An 18,931-nucleotide genomic window follows, 5' to 3' on the forward strand; every position below is an offset into this window, starting at 1 on the left:
AGCTGGGTCTCGCTCTGACCCTAATAACTACAGGCTAATTGCCTTAATAGACGTGGAGGCAAAGATCTATGCGTCAAATATACTGGTAGAACTGGAGGCTTGGGTAAGCAGCATAGGGCTAATCCTCCCGACTCAAACAGGTTTTCGTCCAGGAATGGGAACTCTTACCAACTTATCTGCAATAACCCTACTAGCAAAAAGGGCAATTGATAACTCTAACTCGCTGTATACTTGTTTTTTGGACTAAAAAGCTGCCTTTGACAAAGTGCCAAGATCCAAACTCTGGGCCAAAATGAAACCCTGGGGTGCGCCACCAAATCTAATGGGAGCAATTATAGAGCTGTATTCACAAACCTGGGTCCAAGTGAAAAAAGGAGACGGCCGATGTCTGACAAAGAAATTCTGCACATTTAACGGTTTAAAACAAGGCTGCGTATTGGCCCCCTGCCTTTTCAACATTTACACAGCGGACCTAGAAAGCGATTTACGCTCTATTCAGGGAGATCCACCAAAATTGGGTAATTTACCCATAATGAGCTTACAATACGCAGACGACATAGTGCTTTTGTCACAAACTCCTCTCGGCCTACAACGCATGATCTCTAAGCTAGCGTCGTACCTCTCGAATGCTCAACTGACAATAAACCTAAAGAAAACAAATGTCCTGTGTTTCTCTGGCTCTCGCAAGAAAAGACAAAAATGTACCTGGAAGATAAACTCCACTACATTATCCCAGGTAGACCAATATAAATACCTGGGCATCTTACTGGACTATCGACCAAAATATAAACAGCACTTGAACAGGGGCAATCAAAAGCTAAACAGCTCCAATTTGCTTTCAAAACAGTCCAAAAACATTTACGTGGAAACTCTACTGCCCACATCTTAAAGATCGTAGCTGCCAAATTCTTGCCATCACTCACATATGGTTCTGAGATGATGGCAACCCGGGACTCTACAGCGCTAAACCTCGCCCAATCAAGCCTCTTTAAAAACCTTTTCTCAATCCCGCGTTATATTTCGCAAGCCCAAATACGCTTGGAATACGGTCTCACAAATCAGCTCCCGGCAAGACAAGGAGCGTTAGTCAAACATTACTGGCGAATGAGGGACGCAGAAGATCACTCCCTGGCACATCTGTGCTGGCTGGAAGTGGAAAAACAGGTTGGACTTCCCAATTCAATATATAAGTCCCTCAGGCAAGCGCTGCAATCATTAGCACTGGAAGAATCTTGGCGCGCACCCATGACTTACACTGCTTTCAAACTGCGAACCAACAATGCAACCAAACAAGCGTCTCTATTAATGGACAAAGCTGCCATCATACATCAATTTGAAGCCTCATCCATACTTGCAAGACTGCTTCAGGGACCATTACAAAAGGAAATTAAGCTTGCTAAGGTTGGGCTGCTTTGTGAGCAAAGATCTCACCCCCAAATGGCAACAGTCGTGGCCAACTTCCGACTGCCGCCTTTGTAACAACGGCGCAGAATCATTACTGCATTTAATTTGTATATGCCCCGCACTTCAGAAACTAAGGAAAGTGCTTTTGTTACCACTCTTGAGAGTTGCTCAGGTGAGAACCTGCAGGGCGGCCGTCATCATATGCCTCAGTGGGTCCTGGATAAAACTGTCTTGCAATACCATAAAATGTTTGGAGCATGCTGCTCAGGAGCTGGGAAATAAGGCTGCAACCAAGGAGGACTCAGAAAAATAGGTCTGGACACAGTCGCCCATGGACCCACCTTTACCTTTATTTTCCTAACGGACTCTCTTGTTCCCGTTCCCTAGCACTTCGATTCATGTCACAAAAGTGCACCCTGATCCAATCTTACATCGCTTCCCCAAGTTTTACTTTCCCTCTTACACCACCTTTTGAAAAGCCCACGAAATTTCATATCATAAAAGCGTACCCTGATCCAATTCATAACACCTCTCCAAATTTCATAATTCCCCTAAGACCACTTCCCTGAAAAGCCTGTGTAATTTTATATTCTTTCTCTTTCCTTACCCTTCTTTGTTTTATTTTGACTTGAAGCTGTTTCTGTGTTGTTTTAAAAATGTAAATATTGACCAAATGGTGGTAAGATCCACCCTTTAATGATTTTATTATAAATCAAATAAAAGTATTATTGATGGTTGATGGCCATCCTCCCTCTCATAGTCAAGCCTAGACCTGATATGGCCACCGGGCAAACGTCAAGACCGCATCCAGTGGGGAGGACACGTGGTCAGGAGGAAAGCAGCACCGCCACTCACAACTCTCCGGGTACCAGGTGCATGCCTTTGTAGGGGCCGCAACACCAAATCTAGTGTGCTTGAGCAGTGCGCCCCCAGCCCCAGCAGCTTAGATGACGTCCAGGGCAGCTATCACTTCAATCTCATCTGTGAGCCACTCGGGGCAGCTGATCGTAGTCGTGCCGCTAGCCACCGTAGCCTGTGGTCTGCCCTCAACACAGGCATGAAGCTCAGCTGGGGTTCCACCACAGGTATGCCTTCTGCTGCCCAGCTAGCTAAAGCACCAGTGACAGACGGCAGCAGGAGGTCTCAGGGACCGTTTCAGATGATGGATGGCATTATCGGGCCAGAATTAGTTAGATAAAGGGGGCAAGTGTGCAGAGCCTCTCTAGAGTGCATCTGCCATCTTGGATTGCTGGCCACGCCCCCCTCCCACAGTGTCCCATTATGTTGCATTATTTGCCATGGAAACAGATTGATATTGATGTCATGGGTACAGTCAGTGGAGGAAAAGGGTGAGGCCAAGAAAAGTCATCAGAGGTGGAGATAGTTGAAAGATTGTGGAGAAGAATTGAATAAGCGCTTCATACGAGGATCATATTTATGGAATAAATAACCTACTTAACATCCTTACCATTTGGAGGACCTCCTGCTTTCCCCCCAAAAAAACTGTGGGGATTTAGGATAGCCTTAATGTGCTTCAGATGAATTGGAGTAATTCAGCTCATAATAATGTGTATTATAAAATTATAGAACATCCAGCCTCATTTATGAGGTTTAGAAGTAGGGCAGCTCTGCAAGGAATCTTGCTGGTCAGCCCTACGTCAAGACAAAAGTGCAGGAATTTGTCATAGCTAAGAGATACAGTGCATTCCTGTCCTTTTCCCCTGTGCTGGTGCACAATGGGCTGCCATGCGCAAATGCAAGCATCCTTGCACCATTGTGCAAGGGTGCCTGCTTTGCGGGGCTGATTGATTTTGTGCAGGAAGGCACACCGTATTGCACAAAATCAATCACAAGAGGAGATTTCCTCTTTCTATGTGTACTGCAGAATGCAGCACAAATAGAAAAATAAAAAATTTCTCCTTGTTGCGGCTCCCTAATGCCACCTCTTGGGTGACATTAGAGTTTGAGGCATTCCCAGGTTTACGATTTCTCGTAAATCTGGGAATGCTTCAGATTCCGTGGGTGTTGCGTGAAAACATCCATAGCAACACCCATGGAACGGTCCTTTCACAAAGTGTTCTGCGTGAAAGGGACACATAGTTACAAGGCCATAAAGAAGCCACGTAAAGTGGATTTAAGTGGCCTTATAAAGATGCTGTGCCGTGGCGCATTGCGCCACTGGAACATATAAAATGTGATGTTACTGCGGCGCAAAAGTGCTGCTAGGGCCTCATGAGGCCCCCATTATTTAACCAGACGTCTCCAAAATGCCAAAATATTCCATGTCTGGCCTTTCCTTAAGGTTGCATGTTTCAATTTTCTGGAAGGTACCAAGAAGACAACCTTAAACCTGAGCTCTGTGTGTGCCCACAGGTCACGTACAACTACCCAGACTACCCACCCTTCTAGACTATGCCTGCCTCATGATCAATGCTGATTCATTCCTTGACACTCTCAACAGCTGATCAGTTCATGTTTATTTCAATGGTAGGAACAGTGACAATGGTGCACTTAGTGCAGAGTTATCCTCTATGGTCAGGAGTCAATGACCAGGCATCAGACTGAGTCAATGACCAGGCATCAAATTGGGTCAATCTGTTAACCAATACAGTTCGGTCTCAATTCTCCAGTGAAACCTTGTGTACCATTGCTTCCACATTGCAGCATTGGCTCTCCTGTTACAGCTGTTCACTGTGGACAAGCCGGTAGAAGGCAGAGTCTTCCATGTTACACAGCACTTGAGGGGACCCCATCTCCACCAACTTCCCAGCTTGCATCACCAACACCCGGTCGGAGTCCATAATCGTGTCCAACCTGCATGAAGAAAGGGAGGGAGAACAGGTGCATTAGGGAAAAGTGTAACTGGGACTGCACAGGTTCACCCTCCTACAATGAGTTATGGACGTTTTGGAGTATAAGTTGAGAGAGAGTCCTGCTGGTCCGCCATACATGGCTCAATGGCCCTCACTACACAGCTACTGTGACCTGCAGCTGTAGGAGCCCAGAAGGAAGGTATGCAGAATTGCAGGTAAAATACAGTGCTCCATTGAGGTTCACCCGGGAAGCCCTCTCATATATAAACATACAGTGACTCTTATTTATTTCTCATGCAATAGAATGCAATTTTGCGCATCAGGCCTTTCAAATGGTAAGTAAATTCATGCTATCTTTTTTGTTGTGCAAACACCTGTGCAAAACATAAGTAAATAGAGCTAATGGATGGTGATCACTTATAGGCAAAAACCATGTCAAGTTCAGCTCAATCACTGCTTGTGTGTCCTACAGAATTCATCAGTGAGAGCTGACAACTTCACACTGTGCTGCAGTAACATACATATGAACAAAGCTACCCTATGAATTATACGTTTTAAAAAATGACCCTGCTTGCCACTCCTCCTACATCAGACCATACACTTATGCTGCAATTTACCATGCTCAAACTAAATATCACAGTACCTTTCAGTACTCACACAGAAGGCCTTAAGACACACAGTGCACCCTCTTGATGGAGCAAGGACTCCTAGAAAAGAGACTTGCTCAGAAGCAAACCTCTCATTTAACTTCTAATATTGTATTAAATACGTATTGTGTAAACTAATATGCACAACATTGAACATAAAAGACAGGGAAGCTTGCCTACGTGTTTCACTAATAAGTAACTCAAGCGAAATTCTAAAATGGCTGCTAAAGGGAAAACTTTATTGCGCTTGCTTCAACTGTACCTACGCAGTGTGACGAGCTGTCGCTTGGAGGGAATATCTTGCGCCTGCGCAGACGCTGTTAAAATGGCTGCTTGAAAACTCAAATGCTTAGCATCTGCTTTGCTGAAACTAGCTAGCACAAGCGGGGAATGCTAATGCGGGGAAAGCATAAATAAATGAATGGGATTAGAGTAGAGATAGGTGTTATACAGTGAAACTATTTTATTTTTAAATTAATATTTGTCTTTCTGACTTTCCTATTAGTATGCATTTGGGCCTCTCGTACGAATCCAAAGTCTATAACCCACCTGACCTCCGCACATGCATGGTGTGATTGAGCCAAAAGAAGTGATGTGACTTTTGAACACAGTCCAAGGACGCAAAAGATACATACCCTGGAAACCAGTTCCAGAGTCCTCCGAATGAATGCGAACACATGAAAATTATACTTTTGTGTCTAATAAGATGTGAATATGGGTGGGAATAAAGATTTATGAATAAAAATGAAGGGGTAGGATCTTTGAACAATAGACTGATAGACTTAGATGATCATTCTCCCCTTACCTGTCCAATCAGAGTTAGTAGTTTCACAAGATTGAAACATTAATGGGTGGTACATGAATATTGTAGGGTATAATTGAGGTAGCGTTAGTTAGTTAGTAAGAATGAGACAGGAATTCTGTCTGAGTGAACGAGAGACAGAGATTTGCCGAATGCTCCAGAGTTCGGGATGCTGTGAGAGTGACAAGAAATACTGATTAAGAATCGAATGCAGAACCATTTATCTTAAATCAATTTACTTATAAGAAGATCATGGAAGAATTTCGAGGAGGCAGAGAGTGTTAGAGAGGGGTGCGACGCAATCGTTGGTGGTGGAGAGGTCATCTATCCTTTCCCGATTCCTGTCCTGAAGCCTTTGTGGCCTGATCTTTCCCGGAGGACCATACCCAGCCCCTTGGCCAGGGGGTTGGTTTTCACACCATCCTAGGTAACTATATTTCCGTGTAAGTGCCAATGTTCTTTTCTCTCTATCCTCTCCTTTCTGAGCATAAGTCATTGCAAGATATAAAGTATGAGTTTGATGATTGATTAGTTGAATCTTCCTTCCTATGAGTGACCGAGACTGTACTGTACTTTGTAAGTGGTTCACATGAAATTGATTAGATAAAGATTTAAAATATTTTCCTGAGTCTGTGGTCATTTCATAAATATAAGAAGATTATTTAATGTGATTTCACCATCAACCAGTTCAACTAATGGTCCATTGACCAGAGGAAAGAACTTTTTGATCAGTGAAAGGTTAGTTGAGAATATGAGGTGACTAATCTTAAAATGGTAGAAAATCATACATTTTGACTCCAGCGGTTATTGCCAGGTTGTGTGTGTTTATGGGCCCAGGTGAGTATATGGTATTGGAGTACCTGTTGCTGGTGAGCCACTGGATAACTCTCACACTAGAACTGCACATCAAGCAGACTGAACCCCACAGCACCAACATTGCACCCTAAAGATCTCACAGTGTATTACTGAAATTACACTGTACGATATCCACACTGTGCCACAAGGCACGTACACCACATCCAACATCGGTCATATTGAACCTCAGTGCACCCACACTGCATTCCACAGAACCCACACAGTACTTTGCACTCTACAATACACACCCAAACACCACAGCCACACTGCACCTCATCATAGTACCTGCATCCAACAGCACTCTGAACAGTACATTTCACTCTGGTTGTCTGCCTTACACTATGGCTTTGCCCGTAACTCCCCCTAGTTGTGCCTTACTTTACTGCAGAAATGATGAGTATGCTGCAAAACACTTTTCTATTTTCAATATAGTACATATGAATTCACAGCTGCAGTGTCTAACAAGTTAGAAATGATGGAACCCTGTTGGCTCCAGATGGAGTCCATAGAACTGCTACATAATTGTCAGACTGGAATGCAATGAAGGCTGGTTTAGAAATTTTGGTTCACAGTTACACGCAGGCAAATAAAGACGCTTAGTACTAAGCTAAGTGTGTGGCATAGCCAATCAATCAACCAATATCAACTTTATTCGATCTTAGAAAATAAGACCATCAAAGTACGGTACATTGTGCAATACTTGTTCAATATTATATTTAAATTTCAGTAGTTAAATATAGATACATTCTGATAAAAATCATATAAAATACTGTAGCTAAAACCCTCTATTAAATCATAGTAAATTCATCCGATACATAGAATAAAATGCAAGAACAATACCAAATTCCGATTAAAGTGCAGGTTATAAGGTAATCAATCTCCTATTTGTTAAAACCATATATAAGTACGAAGCAAGAGTGAAGCTTACATAAGGGTAACGTAGCTTTTAGAGAAAAAATAAAGCTGGGCTAGATTGTACGAAGTTATATTTCCGCAGCAGGGGGAAGATATACTTTTTATGTTCATGAGCGTAGATTTTATAAAACAAACCACATGGAGATTAGATTGAGGGAAGGTACCATCACAGGGGCAAACGGGCAATTCAGTAGGTGAGTAGACTCCCGCATGATAGCCCAGAATGCACGGAATAAGGTTTAATGTAAATTACACCAATTCATATCGGTGGCGAAAGATTGTGACAAAAACCAGATATGAGTTCGCTTCATCAGGGATAGTTGGAAGTCCCAGATATATTGCTACCATGGTTTTGTTACAATGTTTTGCGTGTCTTTTGTTTCCCCTGTGCGTGTTAGAGCGAGATTTAATTATGGCTTTAGAAATCACATGGCAATTGAGTGGGTCCTTAGAGTGAGATTCAAGACCCAATTTATCCAGTTTTTTTTTTTTACATATTCAAGCCATGGTACCCTATGCGTCTGTTCATGAGTTAAACAATCCCTAATAATATTCTGAGTTAATCCCACTATATCTCTCCGCCAGATCGAGTGCAATAATAGAACCAGGGCAAGGAATATTAAATCTAAAATATATGGGGCATTCAACTCTTGGTGCATTTTAAAATTGCAACAGCTTTTGGGAAGGGATAATAATTTTTTATAAAAACCGCCTTCTTTTCGCTGTAGTATGTCAGTCTTTGTTATTCCCCAAATCCATGCCCAATATGTGGCTGATGCGATAGCTTTAGCAGAATATATCTTTTTAATTGGATCCAAAGGCTTTGTTCCCAGCTTTTTCATGAAAGAAATATGGCCATAATGCTCTATTCTAATGCATTGCATCTATTCATTATCATATTTGCCCATGATCCCGAGCTGTTAAACAGAACGCCCAAATATAGAAAGGACTTTGGGCCAGATGTACCACCCGTTTTTGCATGCGCAATCGGGTTTGCGACCCATTTGCACATGCAAAAACCTACAGGGCCATGTACAATTCCTAAATAGCCAGTCACAATTTATTTGCGACTCGCTATTTAGGGAATTGCGAGTTGCAATTAGGAAAGGGGCGTTCCCCTTCCTAATTGCGTCCGCAAATCAATGTATGAATATTTTATGACCGCAATTGCGGTTGCGAAACACTCGCAAATGACCACCCTTTTCAAGACGGTGGTAATGCAGTTGCAGTTTGGAAGGGTTCCTCAGGGGACCCCTTTCACTTTGTGACTTTCTCTAAAAAAAATTTAAGGGCAGGCAGTGGTCCCAGGGACCACTAACTGCCCTTAAAAAATATACAAAAAGTTTCTTTTAAAAAAAAAAAAAAAAAAAGCATCCCTTTTTCCTTTAAGTAAAACGGGGTGCATTTAAAAAAACTGTTTTATTTAACAGCAGTCCCGGACATGGTGGTCAGCTAAGCCGAGCAGGCCACTATACCTGTGAGGGCCTGTCATTCCCAATGGGCTCGCAAATTGCGAGAGGCTCATTAATATTAATGAGCCTCACAATTTGCGAGCCCATTGGGAATCGCAAACAGTGGTCAAAACACTGTTGTACATGCAAAATAGCGCCTCGCAAATTGCAAGTCGCAAAAGACTCGCAATTTGCAAGGTGCTATTTTGCACCTCGTACATCTGTCCCTTTGTAATTTCAACTCTAGGAGAAGCAATATAGAAAGAGGGTGGTTTCCTTAATTATTTCCCTGTGAATAAAATATAGGTTTTTGTTTAGTTGACCTTGAGGTCCAATGAAGCCATATAAGAAACATAATTGTTAACAAGCTTTTGCAGCACTAAACCAGTTCTAGCAATCAGTACAGCGTTGTCTGCGTATAGCAATATGGGAATACGTTTCTTATTTACCATGAGGACATCAGTTACAGAATGATCCACTGCTGTTTTGACGCCGTTAGTATAGAGTGAGAACAGGAAGGGGTCCAGGACGCACCCCTGCCTCACACCCCTAACAAAAGGGAATGATCTAGTACATTCCCCCTGATTACCGTATTTAATACACGCTGAAGACTAGGAATATAATTGGCGTATAAAAGACATTATAATTTCATCCACACCCATGTCTTTCATGATACTCCATAATTTGCAATGTGAAACGCAATTGAACACCACCGAGAGATATATAAAAGCCAAATAAATATTTCCTTCTTTAGCTTGGGTATACTTAGCTGTGATTAAATTCAAATTTAGACACTGATCCAAAGTCCCCATCCTTTTTTTGTGGTCCTTTGTGGGTACCTAGGCTAGGGAGGACGCTACAACTGGTGATGAGTATGGGGATAAGTAACTCGAGGATCAACTGTGCTCTCCCAGAGAGTGTGCTGAGGTCCAAGCATACTGCTCGTGTGTGCCATGTGGTTGGCAGTCGAAATGCGGAATCAATTCTTAACACATGTGGAGTCAAAGCACAACTCCAGCCGCCCTAAAGAAGTTAAAAACGACAAAAGTATTGCAAAAAAATCTTTGTATTGATGACAAGAACCTGCTTGTCAGACCATACATAAAGGTACCGTGCTGCTATGCAAGATACAGTCATATGTAATCCAAAGCATGAATGCTAAAGGCAGATAAAGACAGGTTTTTAAAGAGCAGCTATTGATAATCACAAATTGCAAGATAGTGTTACAATTAGAAAGTGGTGAAGAGAAAGAGCGTGCTTAAAGATGCCTAAGGATAAAACAACTATTTACCAGCACCTGAGTAAAGTGAACCGGTATGACCTCAGCGCCAGGTGCCGCAACCCAGATCAAGCACAGAGGTTGTGTTTGACAAGAGTGCGACGATCACCACAGTCTCCGAATATCTTCAGAATAGTGAAATATTTCAGCTGGCGGAGACGGAAGACAAGATGATTCCGAGGCCAGCACTTCGCAAGGCCACACTGTTGAGTCACATAAACCAAGCTACAGCGATCTACACACAGTCTCAGTAAGTTCCACACTTGTCTACAAAGCTGCCGCTTCCCTGAAACCACCACCACCATTCAATACCACCAATATCCAAAATATTGGCGATTGATGGAATGCATGGATAGAGACATTTGATGATTTCATTAATTCACTTGAAGAGTCTGATAAAAAGATTATCAAGTATCTCAAATATCTTACTGGTGACGGTGTTAAAAAAAGTCATAAAGAGAGTGCCATGAACTGATAAAGAAGTCACATATTGTCAGATTAAAGATGTGTTGACTCTTAAAGTCAATCTAAATCCAAGTGTTGATTACGATAGATACATCTTCAACCAGGAATGCCAGAAAGTTGGTGAAACCATTGATGAATTTGTGGAGACTATTAACACACTCATCTGACATTGTAAGTTCAATGAATTTAATGATGAAGAAGTTAAGCGTATGAGAGTTATTAATGGATGGGTGTTAGATTGATTCAGACGAGGTACTGAGAGAAACTCCTAATCTGGAGCGAGTGTTAATGGCTGCCAGAGCTGAAGGGCGTGCCAATAGACAAGCTGCCGACAGGGAGGCTGGAGGCTGGAGATGAGTGTGAAAAGTAAGCCAAAGCCAAAGACTGCAGGACACAAGGTGATGTCTGCCCACTAAAAGAAGTTGTGATTTAGATGTGAATTTTTATTTGCACATGAAGGGTAGATGTCCCACTCTTGGTCAGGTCTGTGTAGGCTGTGGGAAGGAGAACCATTTCTTGACAGTTTGAAAAGCCAAGAGAAATACAAGTGCATCATGGCGTGAAAACAAAATGGCCACCGAAAACTTCCAGAATCAATGTTCGACGCGCAGTCACAAGGCCAAGTGGCCACATCAGTTAAGACAAAATGGACACTGAATGATGTTGATCGTCATCCAAATCAACATCAAACAGTTCTTCTGTATCAATATCAAGTGAGAGTGAAGAAAATGATTGTGCCATGTTGTTGTTTAACTCAGAAAAGTGTAAGCAATTTGGACTGTCGGCTTGTGAATAACAATGTCATTCAAAGAAAGATCGACCTGCCAAAGCATCAAACCTTTCAAACATTTTCCCAAAATTACACTAAAAATTAAATGGCTGTTCGATACCTTTCATTATCAACAGTGGTGCATCAATAAACATTATGCCTAAGGAGAAATACAATTAATTAGCTCCTTTACTGCAACTTATGCCATCCAAAACAAAGTGTGCACATGGGCTGCATCTACGCCCTTAATAAGCCAGGGTTAATTTGTAGCAAAAATTAAACACAAGAAAACAAAAGGTACAAGCACCCATCCATGCACTTCAAGGCACTGCATCCAGTCTACTAAGTTTCAGCACAGCCGCTGATATGGGACTGGTTTCTGCTCATTTCAACATGAATGCTCACCACAAAATACAAAGTCAGTTTCCTTTGTTATTTCATGGTTTAGGAAAGCTTAATACTATGAAAGTAAAGTTGCATATTAAAGAGGACGTCTGTCCTGGTGCTCAAAAAAATAGTTGAATTGCTTTTCATTTGCAATAAGTTGTTGAGAAAGAACTTAAATCATTACTTAGGCATAATATTAATGAGCGTTCTACTGGTTCAGTGCCATGGGTTTCTGCCACAGTAGTAGTGCCCAAAAAGGAGAGTGAAGGAGCTGTACGCATATGCATTGACAAACGTCAGGCTAACAAGGCAATTGAAAAACCTCCACGTCCACACATTGCTGACATGATAACACAATTAAATGGAGGAAAGGTCTTCTCTCATCTTGATTTAACTAACGGATACCATCAGTTAGATCTTGAAAAAGATTGCAGGTACATTACAACCTTTTCTACACGTTTGTCTGTTTTGATACAAAAGATTACATTTTGGTGTGTCATCCGCTGCAGAACAGTTTCAAGACTTCATTCGATGTATAATACAGACTGTTATGAATGTGTTTTAATTACAGCGATGACATATTGTTTTTCGGAGCTACACAAAAAGAACACAATAGAACTCTTGCCCAAGTATGTAGTTCACTTGCCGAAGACTTAGAATGCAGACAAGTGTGAGTTCCACGTATTTTTTTTTTTTTCAGAACACATTTTATTGTTATTTTGCTGACGAGTTACATACGGGACACTGTCCCTCAACACCCCAAAGGACCGGTGAGCAAATAATGAGTCATTTTATACATTCTGTCCGATCAGCATTTGGTAAGAGAAACCCCCCCCCAACTCCCATCTCCCTACTCCCCTCCCGGGTCCCCCCGCACCCCCACACAGCGTCTACATAGACCAATGGCATAAGTTATCGTTTCACTAACAGTGTGTGCTCCGTTTCACCCACGGTCCACTAGTAAATGTTCTGCTCCAACGTCTTGCGGCTCGGGAGGCTCCAGCCACAGCCCCCTATATTCCGCCCATCGCTTCCATATCTTAAAGTGCTTCCGGGGGCAGCCCCTGGCCTCAAACACTGGACGCTCCAGCCCCATACAATGGTCCAAACCCCTCCTCCACACCTCCAGCAAGGGGGCTCCGGGATCCTTCCAGGCCCGGGCTATATCGCGTTTGGCCACTACGAGGCCCAGGACTAACAGGTGACGTTTATAAATGTTGCCCCCAACTTGTTCCATGACATGTAGCAGCCCTAGCTGCAGCGATCGGGGGAGGTCCCAGCCCAACACTTCAGACAAGCAATTCCAGACACCCATCCAAAACCTCGACAGCTTCTCGCACGACCATACTGTGTGGAGAAATGTACCCACCGCCCGTTCGCACCTCAAACACTCAGGGGAGGCAATCAAACCAGCCTTCCACAGTCGGTCTCTAGTATAATAGGCCCTGTGCAAGTATTTAAATTGAATGAATCGCAATCTCATGGCTATCGCCGCGCCCCTCGGGGCCTCCAGGGCCTCCCTCCAGTCCTCTTCCTCGAAAGCCCCAACATCCCCCTCCCACACAGAGCGCAGTTTGTCGAGGGAAGAGGAGCAGTGCGTAACCAGGGTCTGATATATGTTAGAAATTTTCTTTTCTTCCAATTCCCCCATAAACACCTTAGCCTCAATGGGACTAAACTCAGGCAATGACTCCAGACCTACCAGGTAGGGGGATAGAGCATGTTGCAGCTGCAGGTACCTGAAAAATTGGGTTTTAGGCATAGCATATTCCTCACTCAAAGCCTGGAACGACTTAAGGGTTGTGCCTGTCATAACATGCCCCAGTGTGGAGATGCCGATGGCGTCCCAGCCCCGAAATCCCCGTAGGTACGCTAGTGCCGGTAGCCGCCCGTTCTGCCACAACGCAGTCTCTCTCGTTAGCTTATTCCACCACCCCATGCGGCGCAGGGCTCCACGCCACACCCAGAAGATCACTTGGGTGACCACGGGAAGCCTCTTCCTGACCGTCGCCGAATATAGAATAGTATGCAAAGTGTCCGGGTCCATCAGGTATCGTTCAAGGGCGTAGGCCGGGTCATTGCGGTCTCCATACCACCATTCATTCAGTACCAGCAGTTGGGACGCTTGGTAGTATGACAAAATGTCCGAGGTGGCCAGGCCCCCACAATAAGTGGAAAGAAAGCAGGTGCGAAGAGCCACTCTCGCCACTCCTCCGGCCCAAAGAAACTGACTCAGCGCCGAGTTCACTTGGCGGAACCACTGCGGCGCAATGGGATACGGGTAGTTTTGCAGCTGATAGAGGAGGCGCGGGAGGGCCACCATTTTGAATATCGCCGAGCGGTTGTAAATATTCAGGGGCATCCTGGACCAGATTTTCATGTCTGATCGCACTCGGTCCCATACGGGCACCACATTCTGTGCCCAGGCCACACCTGAGACTTCAGTCAGAAAGACGCCCAGGTATCTAATTCCGCCAGCCGCCTCCTGTAACATAGATGCCCAGAGCCCCTGCCTTTCCCCCCCTCCCAGCACCCACAGCGTGGATTTCCGTACGTTTAAGTGTAGGCCCAATACCTCCCCGAAGACGCGCATGATTTCCAATACCCTAGGCCCAGACCTATTTATGTCCGTAAGAAAGAAGAGGACATCGTCGGCGTAGAGTGCAATGCGATCTGACGGGCCCATCTCCCATTCGAGTCCCCGCAGCTGTGCATCCATCCGCACCCACGCCGCCAGCGGCTCCATGGCCAACGCAAATAGATAGGGTGAGAGAGGGGCAGCCTTGCCAGGTACCCCGTCCGATAGAAAAGGGGGCAGACACCATTACCGCCACTCTCACAGACGCCGTCAGGTCCGTATATAGCAGCCGTAGGTATGAGAGAAAGCGAGGCCCAAGATTGAGGCGGGTCAAAAGCGCCTGGAGATAAACCCAACTGAGGGAATCAAACGTTCTATCAATGTCGGCTAACAGGAGCGCCGCCGGTATCCCAGCAGCCCGGGCCGTCTCCACCACTACCTGCGCGCGGCGAATATTGTGTCTCGTCGCCCTATGGGGCATGAACCCTGCCTGGTCGGGGTGGACTAAGTTAGTGATATAAGGAAGGAGGCGATTGGCCAGGGCCTTCGCTAAGATCTTCGCCTCAAAATTTAAAAGGGAAATCGGCCTATACGATGAGTGATGTTCGGGGGGTCTCCCGGGCTTGCAGAAGACAACAATTTCAGCATGTCGCCAGTCCGCCGGGAGGCGACCTCGCTCCCTGGCCGCCTCTAATGCCAGTCTATATCGCACCTCCAGCTGGAGATGAAAGGACTTCATGAATTCGCACGGGAACCCGTTAGGGACAGGGGCCTTTCCAGTGTTCAACTCCCCAAGTGCCACACCCAGCTCCTCCAATGTGAGGGGGAGCTCCAACTGATCGCGCCCCTCATCCGAGAGCGCACGTGGCGGAAGGTCTGCCAAAAATGTATCCACGTCCTCCGGTGGGAGAACCTCCCGGGGGGCGTACAGGGCTGCATAGTACTGTGCGAAGCTGGCCGCTATGTCCTCCGGAGCCGACACGGGATTACCCCGCTCGTCGCGAATACCCGGCAGAGTCTGAGCCTGGAAAGTGTGTTGGCAGAGTCTGTAGAGCATGGTACTGGATTTGTCCCCCCACTGATAGATTCTACTCTGCGTAGCCAGCCATAGCTGGCGCGCCTCGTTCAGCAACAGGGACGAATATGACTGCTGTGTTAATAGCAGCTGCCCGACCGCCCGAACCGTGTCGCTAGTGCTACAGTCCCTCTCCAAGTCCCCAACCCGCCTCGCCGCGTCCTCTATATCCTTTTTACGGGTCCTGCGGGCTCCTGCACACCAGGCAATGTCAACACCCCTGATTACTGGTTTCAGGGCCTCCCACTGGGCCACGGCGTCCGTTTCAGGCCCATCGTTTTCAGTCCAATAGTGAGAAATGGCCTCCCGGATATGTGTCCGGTAGTGGTCTTGTTGCAAGTGCCATGCAGATAAGCGCCACCGGAAGGGCTGTCGCCTCTTATTCAAGGAAAGATCTAGCGTCACCGGAGAGTGGTCCGAGACCCCACGAGGGAGCACAGACGTGGAGGCAACTCTCGCCATCCAGGGAGACGGAATGAACAAGTAATCCAGCCTGGAGAAGGACCCGTGAACAGCCGAGACATAGGAGTATTCGCGACTTTGGGAATGCTGGTATCGCCACGCATCCACCCATCCCATTCCCTGAGCCAAGCCGCTAAGTCTTGTAGGGGCGCTTACCGGGAGCCCCCCACCGGGTCTATAGCGGTCCATCCGTCCATCCATCACATCATTCCAGTCACCTCCCACAATCGACAAGACATTCGGGATCTCGACCCACACCTCAAACAGCTTTTCAATGAGCGCCTCTTGCAGCGGGGGTGGGGCATATACACTACCAAAAACCATCGGCTCATCCCCAATCGTACCCTTAACAAACACATATCTACCATGGGCATCGACCCATTGCGTCTCATGCACATAGGAGAGCCTGCGATGCACCAAAACCGCCACCCCTCGGGACCCTCGCGCAAAGCCTGCATGAAACACTTGCTGATAGCCGTACCGCTGTAAGCTGAGGGTTTTAGGCCCAGATGTAGGTAAAAAATATTTACCGATTCTTAATTACCGAATTTTACCGATTCGGTAATTAAGAATCGGTAAATATGAAGGGTGGACATGTAGGTCCATCCAGATGTGTATTTTACCGATTCGGTAAAAATCGGTATTTACCGAATCGGTAAATACCGACCGGTAATGCTCCATTCATTCCTATGGGCTTTGAAGCCCATAGGAATGAATGGGGCATTACCGGTCGGTATTTACCGATTCGGTAAATACCGATTTTGACAAGGGTGCAGGGGGTGTCACTTTGACACCCTCTAGCACCCCCAAAAAAGGGTCGGGGGCCATATGGCAGGCAGACCTGCCCTATGGGCAGGTCTGCCTGTCATATGGCACAGGTGTGCATGCACACATGTGCATGCACACCTGAATCGGTATTTCACCATCAAATTGAATTTGATGGTAAAATACCGATTTCTTAGGCCTTGTGGGACTCATAAGAGTCCCACCTACATATCAATTTTACCGAATCTGTAAAAATACCGGTCGGTAAATTTACCGACCGGTATATTTACAGATTCGGTAACATTACCGATCGGTAAATTTACCGAACGGTAAATTTACCGATTTGCCCCCTACATCTCAAAATCCTTTTACCGGTCGGTAACGGCCGAATTCGGCCGTTACCGACCGGTAAAACCCTACCTACATCTGGCCCTTAGAGCCTTGGAGGTGCGTCTCCTGCAGGAGGAGAACGTCTGCTCGTTCCCTTTTCCCCAGCCTCAACACCGCCCCTCTTTTGATTTTGTCCAGCATCCCCCGGACATTCCAGCTCACCACCCGCAGCATCTCCTGCGGACGGCCCACTCCCTGGACGTCAGCCATAGTCAATGGGGAGAAAGAGCAATGACCCAGGCTTTTGGAGCCTCACACACATACATCGTTGTTGCCAATTGCGCGCAGACACTGTGTCTATCCTAGCTACCCCCCCAACAACAACCCCCCCTCCTCCCCCCCATCCAACCGCCCGCACAACACCCCCCCTCCCCGGTTCCCCCAGTCCCAACAACCCCCCAAACACCCCATCCTCCCTCACCCTATACCTCAACAACATTGAAGTACCTGTCGCGGTGTAGGCCATCGCCAGCCCCCAACGGGAGGTCCGGCGCTCCCTATCCCAATGGATCCCCAAAAAACTACCCACGCAGTCCCAACCTACCCCCCACTAACAAACCCTTCTAAACTGAGGGGTCGAGTCCGCCCTCCTTATGTCATCCCCCGCCCGGTTCCCAAACCACAAAGTTACTTGTTCAGCCGGTGTCTCATATTGCAGTCTGCAAACGCCGTCTACGTTGAGGAGTAGCGCAGCCACCCCTCCGACTCCTGTTAGACAGTCTGCCAAAACCCTCGGAGCCTATGATGTCGGGGGTGAGAGCCTGATGTCCCATCGGCCCCGGCCGTTCCAGTTTCCGAGGGAGGATGTTTCTTGGTGCGAGATCTCCAGTTGCTCCTGCTCCGTGACCGTCGCGGGGTCCGAGGGGGCCCATTGGTAGAGGATGCATCCGAGTCTCGACCAGGGGGAGTGTGTACCCTGATCCGGACAGTCTCATCAGTCCAGGCAAAGACTTCTTCCGGGGTGTTGAAGAATTGGGTCTTGGATTGAAATACCACCCGCAGGCGAGCCGGATAGAGCAAAGCATACTGGATGTTCAATCCCCGCAGTCGCGCCTTGGCCTCCGCAAAGGATTGGCGTTGGCGCTGAACCAGCCTTGTATAGTCCGGGAATATTAGAATTTTGTGGCTTTCGAACAGCAAAGGCTCCTTCAGACGCGCTTGCCGCAGGATCGTGTCGCGGTCGTGGTAGTTGAGCAGCCGGGCTATCACCGGTCTCGGGCGTTCCCCCACCGGTGGCTTCTGGGTCAGTGCTTGGTGCGCCCGTTCCACAATGAAACATCGCGAAAGGGATTCCGGAGGGAGCCATCCCTCCAACCTGCGGGTTAGGAAGGCCTCCAAGTCGCCCTTCTCACAGCCCTCCGGAAAACCCACAAAGCGTAGATTGTTTCTCCGAGCACGCCCTTCCGCGTCCTCAGCCCTCAGCGCCAGGCCCTTCTGAATCCCCTCCAGGTTGGCCACCCTCTTCTTCAGGGTCGAGACATCGTCCTCCACACCAGTGATTCTCGTCTCCGCTTCCGTGATACGAGCAACTGCGTTGCGCAAATCCTGGCGCAGTAACGTGACGTCAGCTCCAACCGCCCCAATTTTAGCGTCAAGCATGTCCCTGGTTGAGTGATCGCTGCCATTAGGGCGGCATTGTCGGGGACGGGCGGTGGAGGGCCCCCCGCCGCTCCGGCACCCCCAGCCGGCCCCGTAAACTTGTCAATCGCTCCTTGCTTTGAGGTATGACCACTGTTGGCACCCCGTGTCATGGCCGCCTGCTGATAGAAGCACCAGGGCCCGGACATCACTGGAATTGCAATCCGGGTATAAGTGGCTGCCCTCAGTTGACTCCGCTGGCGTTACGCCTTTTCCTTGGTGCCAGTGGCCTCGCA

The 18,931-nt window shown here is 46.7% G+C and overlaps 1 long non-coding RNA gene across 1 annotated transcript in view; it reads right to left on the reverse strand.

Moving 5' to 3' along the window:
- Nucleotides 1-1,676: 1,676 nt before the first annotated feature.
- The window catches only part of LOC144762272 (uncharacterized), a 120,937-nt gene continuing 103,682 nt past the window's right edge, over nt 1,677-18,931 (reverse strand). Inside the window, exon 3 of the long non-coding RNA XR_013596072.1 lies at nt 1,677-4,218. This is a non-coding gene — a long non-coding RNA (uncharacterized LOC144762272). The remainder of the gene's footprint in view (nt 4,219-18,931) is intronic.

Source organism: Lissotriton helveticus, chromosome 6 (genome assembly GCF_964261635.1).
Source record: "Lissotriton helveticus chromosome 6, aLisHel1.1, whole genome shotgun sequence".
Taxonomy (NCBI): Eukaryota; Metazoa; Chordata; class Amphibia; order Caudata; family Salamandridae; genus Lissotriton; species Lissotriton helveticus.